Raw genomic sequence first — 6,501 nt, forward strand, 5'->3', positions numbered from 1 at the left:
CTTCGCAAGGTGTCATTCATTTCAGGTCATGTCCTTAAACACAACAACAAAATGGGGTAGTGGAATGCAAGCATAGGCATGTTCTTGACATAGCTCGATCATTAAGGTTTCAAGCTTCCCTCCCTTTAAGATTTTGGGGTGATTGTGTGTTGACATCTGTGGGCACCCGAACCTAATTCATCTTCTGGGATTAAGTGGATCAATTAATTAATCTGGGTCTAAATTTTTTTAAAAAATACATAAGTGCGGAACATATGATAATCAATCTGATATAAACATCAAAAGTAAAGTACAAGTCTTGTACCAAATACATTTATCTTAAACTAGGGTTCAACAACTATACATAAAGTGTTGAAAGCCAAATCTACTTCTAAGTCCGGATCTCCACGCTAATCTTAATCTCTCATCCTCTTCTTGACCCTGATCATGTCCCACATGTTGTCATGCACACATACAAACACAACAACAGTCGGATAACTCCGGTGAGAATATAATTTCCAGTATAAACAACGTATACATGCATTTCTTATAAAAGCATATAACAGTAATCAATAACATATATCAAATATGAAAACATGAATCGATATAAAACAGTAAATCAAACTCTTGACTCATAATCTCTGACTCCACTCTTCTCTAATCTAGGGATCCCGGGCGAATAAGAACGCAACGTTCTTCCACCTACTCTCCTCAGCTAGATGGTTGTACGTTCTTATTCCCAGACTTTGGCTATCTATATCGAATATCTGCAATAGAAGTCGATCTACTCCTAAGCACATCGATATAAGTGACTTGGCGGTTCTGCCAAAGACTAGGCACATCTGCCCAAGACTCTAACTCATGCTTTGATAACTCAATAGACTAAGCATATCAATCTCATGCATTGCAAACATCAATGCAATAAAATAAAGTATGTGGTTTTGGGAAACTCAAGTCAGATCTAACTCGAGTTGTATCTTCCCGGTTCAACATTGATTTATACCTTTCTTTTGTCAGTCTGACGAAGTCGAAGTCTTGAATTCGAAGCTGTCAATACTCAATCTGGCAATGACATTATTGAGGAGTACAATATCAATATACAACTCAAATCAATACTGGATATAATCGTAACTCGATCTAATTCTGTTTCGACAGCATAACTGCACAATCTCGATATACCCAACAATACAATATCCACATATATCAATCTCAACAACTCATAATCAATCAATAACAAACTCAATCTGATATCAAATCTGTATAATCCCAATCAAATCACATGTAAGGCCCTGTAATCAATTATCCGGTAATTTGGCATAATTAGAATAATTATTGAGTTGTACACTAAAATAATTATTTATGCCAAATAAATTCAAGAAATGTGTTAAAAATATGTATTTTAGAATATCGGAGAATTTAACGATATAAAATACATATAGAGTTTAAATAACACACGAGAGCAAAATAAATTCAGACCGGGATAAATGGGCATGGGTTACTATTTTGGTGATCCATTATTATTATTAAATGCATACAATAAACACATATCTCATTCAAAAGAGAAAAGAAACGAGAGAAAGAAGAGAAAGGAAAGAAAGAAGGAAACCCCAATTCCCGTCACCCTTGGAGCAACCATGGCAAAATCGCGATATCTCCTCCGTCCGACGTCGAAATCTCGATCGGTCTAAAGGGGTGTCTTCCTAACATCCTAGGCTTCGATTCAAGACAGAAATCGCGAATTTTGAGCAAGGAAGCGAGCAGATCGAAGCTCCATTTTGTGAGCCCTGTTTCTGTGCAGTATTTTGGTGAGTTCAGTTTTTGTGCTTCTGAAATTCGAAGTTTTGTGTATTTTGCGTTAAGAATATCGACTTGTGGTTCAAATAGAACTTGTATCTCTTTTTGTTAGCTTTCTATAGCCGCTAGAATCATCGAATTTTGATAATAAACAGATTTGTTATGATTTTTCTACCAATATGTGTCAAAATGGAATTTTGTGTTGGAGCTGTGTACAACACCTACTGTAATTCGGGTTTATGGCATTTAAGCGCTCGGATTCTGGACTTGTGATTCAAATAAGAGTTGTATAGCTATGTGTTTTCTTCGTAATGACATAAGATTCGTTAAATTTCATTAAGAATTGAGCAAGTTATGCTTGTTTTTCTGGAACTGCTCGGTGTATGAGATTCTGTCCGCGAATTTAGAAGTAGCAGTGTGTTCTTGAAAATTCTGAGAATAATCTACTGAGATTCTGAAGATGGTTTCAACTAAAGAAACTTAGATAATTGAGTTATCTTTCATTTCCAATTGGCGGATATTGATTTGAGTTAATATTGAGAGAGATACGAATTTTATGCTCTTTTGTGCCAAATCGGACATTGGTAGGGAATGTAGTTTTCATGATAGGCTTATTGTGGTTTTGTTTAGGCCGAGAGTCTTGAAGAGAAGTTTATATTGGAGTATATTTTAATATAAACTGCTGCTTGAGTTTTAGGGATGTCCTACTTACGATGAGGTCATGCCGAAATTTTTATAGGCCCTGAGGTCTGTTTTAAATTATTTTAAACCATTTCCGCTGCAAATCTAAATGAAACCATTATTGTTTGATCATTAATTGTCATTAGAGTAAATGGGCCTCACATCTTGGTATCAGAGCGTAAACTGGGATTAGCTCGAACTAGAGTGTAGGACACTTGAGTCTTGGCACTAAAATGGTTGTTGCGCCTGTGTATGCTACTTGACAACATACTTATGTGGTTATATGTTTTGTTTACTTTCATTCTAATTGTTTTGGTGTTTTATCGTATAGAATGGAGGGAGGTGTAGAAATTCCTGTTGATGAGATTCCTTTAGCTCGAGGTCGAGGTCGTGGACGTGGTAGACCTTGTGTCCGTGTTGTTGATGATACTTTTGTTGAGCAATCTGCTGATCAGCTAGAGCAGCTTAGGATGGATGAATTAGTTGCGCGTTTCCATTCTATGCATCCACCTCGATTCAGTGGTTCGGAGGGAGCCGAGAAAGCTGAATTATGGATTTCTAAGATTGAGGAATTGTTTGATTTGATCGAGTATCCTCCAGAGTGTCGATTGAGATTAGATGTGCATCAGTTGAAAGATCGTGTTAAAATGTGGTGGTCTACTACATTGATGAATTTAGATTTTCAGAGGATTGTTCCATCGTGGAATATATTCAAGCTGAAGTTTAAGGAGAGTTATTGTTCTCCATCATTCTACAGTTCTAAGGCTTCTGAGTTTCATAACCTGAAACAAGGCGATATGTCAGTTGCGGAGAATGCAGATTCTTTTTATGCTATGCTTAGATATGCTCCTCATGTTGCTGCAAGTTAGGTTCCTGTCGTCGAAAGTTTCATTGAAGGATTGAACGATCATCTGCACCCTTTTGTTTCTACCGGTAAGCCACTGAATTATCTTGAAGCAGTGGAAATAGCAAAAAGGGCTGAAGATAGTCTTAAGAGGAGTGGCAATCGAGTTTCTACCCAACATCATCAATCGGGGAGGCAACAATTTAGTTCATCTGATTCTGCATCTCTTCGTCCACGTGGGAAGCAATTTAAAAATCCCGGTTCTAGTTCTTCGAGTTCAGGGAGTTCAGGGAACCGTGGTGGATATCGTTGTAGTAGACCTTATTGTGATCACTGTGGGGGCAAGCATTCCAGTAATCAATGTGTTGGAGTTCAAGGGGTTTGTAATTATTGTGGTCGGCCGGGTCATTTTGCTAGAGTCTGTCCTAGTAAGACGGGGAAATCAGCCCAGGCAGGTAGTGGAGCTCAAAATAATAGATTCCCAGCAGCGTCCCAGTCTTCCCATCAGCCTAGTCGCCCTTCGCATCAGAGCAGAGGGCAAGGTGGTCCACAGAATCAATCATCTGTTCATGTATTTGCCTTGACTGAGGATGAGGCTCAGGCAGCTCCAGGTACTGTCATTTCTGGTAACTGTACTCTATGTGGTTTTATAGCACGAGTGTTATTTGATACTGGAGCATCTCATTCCTTTTTTTCTCATGTATTCGTTGTTTCGCATGATCTTCGCACCACTAGTATGAATTCCAATCTATTTGTTGCTACTCCGATGGGCAAAATGATTATCACTGATAATGTGGTGTTCAATGTGGTTTTGTTTCACGATGAAAATGTTCTATATCTGAATATCATAGTTCTACTTATGCATGACTTTGATTGTATCGTTGGTATGGATGTTTTGACTGCAAATCGTGCCACTGTTGACTGTTATCAAGGAATAGTTCGTTTCAGGCCTAGCTTTGCTCCTAAATGGAATTTCTATGGCCGTGGTTCTCAAGCCAAGATTCCTCTAGTTTCTGCCATTTAGATGAATCGATTGTTAGATTCTGGTCATGAAGGTTTTCTGGTTTATGTTGTGGATCTATCGCAAGATGAGCGACGGATTTCTGATATTCCTGTAGTCTGTGAGTTTCCTGATGTGTTTCCAGAAGAGATTCCTGATTTTCCACCAGAACGAGAGTTGAGTTCAGTATCGAATTAATGCCAGGAGTTGAACCCATATCCCGAGCACCATATCGTTTAGCCCCTGTTGAGCTGAAAGAACTGAAAGAACAATTACATGATTTGTTGAGTAAAGGTTATATTCGTCCGAGTTCTTCACCGTGGGGTGCACCGATTCTATTTGTCAAGAAGAAAGATGGAACGATGCGGATGTGTATTGATTATCGGCAACTGAATAAGTCTACTGTCAAGAATAAATATCCACTCCCTAGGATTGATAACTTATTTGATCAGTTGCAAGGTACTTCGGTGTATTCTAAGACTGATCTCCGTTCTGGGTACCATCAAGTGCGAGTTAGACAAGAAGATGTTCCGAAAACAGCTTTTCGCACGAGATACGGACACTTTGAATTTTTGGTTATGCCTTTTGGTTTGACCAACGCTCCTGCTGTGTTTATGGACTTGATGAATCGAGTATTTCGTAAATATCTCGATCTTTTTGTGATTGTATTCATCGATGATATTCTTGTTTATTCCAAGTCCGAGGAAGAGCATGCCAAACACTTGAGGATAGTTCTTCGAATTCTTCAAAAGAAGCAGTTGTACGCCAAACTATCCAAGTGTAGTTTTGGTTAGATAAAGTGGTGTTTCTGGGCCATGTCATATCTCAACATGGTATTTCTGTCGATCCAAGTAAAGTGGAAGCAGTTCTGAACTGGGTACGACCGACCAATGTGCCAGAGATTCGTAGTTTCATGGGTTTAGCTGGTTAATACCGGAGATTTATCGAAAATTTCTCAAAGATTGCCAGACCTATAACTCAACTGACTCAGAAAAATCAGAGATTCATTTGGTCTGATGAATGTGAGTCAAGTTTTGTCGAGTTGAAAAAGACATTGACTTCTGCACCAGTTCTTACCATTCCGAGAGGTTCTGGAGAATTTGTTGTTTGTACCGACGCGTCTAATCGAGGTCTAGGTTGTGTTTTGATACAGCATGGCAGAGTAGTGGCCTATGGTTCTCATCAGTTGAAACCGCATGAGTCTAAGTATCCTGTTTGTATCTTGGATCGTAAAGATAAAGTTTTACGCAATAAAGTTATTCCGCTTGTACGTGTTCAGTGGTCAAGGCATGGTGTAGAAGAATCAACGTGGGAAACAGAAGAGAAGATGAGAGCATCTTATCCATATCTGTTTGATTCCTAGTAATGTATTTTCGAGGACGAAATTTGTTTTAAGGGGTGGAGAAGTGTAAGGCCATGTAACCAATTATCCGGTAATTTGGCATAATTAGAATAATTATTGAGTTGTAAATTAAAATAATTATTTATGTCAAATAAATTCAAGAAGTGTGTTAAAAATATGTATTTTAGAATATCGGAGAATTTAACGATATAAAATACATATAGAGTTTAAATAACACAAGAGAGCAAAATAAATTCAGACCGAGATAAATGGGCTTGGGTTACTATTTTGGTGATCCATTATTATTATTAAATGCATACAATACACACATATCTCATTCAAAAGAGAAAAGAAACGAGAGAAAGAAGAGAAAGGAAAGAAAGAAAGAAACCCCAATTCCCGTCACCTTTGGAGCAACTACGGCAAAATCGCGATATCTCCTCCGTCCGGCTTCGAAATCTCGATCGGTCTGAAGGGGTGTCTTCTTAACATCCTAGGCTTCGATTCAAGACAGAAATCGTGAATTTTGAGCAAGGAAGCGAGCAGATCGAAGCTCCATTTCGTGAGCCCTGTTTCTGTGCAGTATTTTGGTGAGTTCAGTTTTTGTGCTTCTGAAATTCGAAGTTTTGTGTATTTTGCGTTAAGAATATCGACTTGTGGTTCAAATAGAACTTGTATCTCTGTTTGTTAGCTTTCTATATCCGCTGGAATCATCGAATTTTGATAATAAACGGATTTGTTATGATTTTTCTACCAAAATGTGTCAAAATGGAATTCTGTGTTGGAGCTGTGTACAACACCTACTGTAATTCGGGTTTATGGCATTTAATCGCTCGGATTCTGGACTTGTGATTCAAATAA

Source organism: Primulina tabacum, chromosome 6 (assembly GCF_025594145.1).
Source record: "Primulina tabacum isolate GXHZ01 chromosome 6, ASM2559414v2, whole genome shotgun sequence".
Classification (NCBI taxonomy): Eukaryota; Viridiplantae; Streptophyta; class Magnoliopsida; order Lamiales; family Gesneriaceae; genus Primulina; species Primulina tabacum.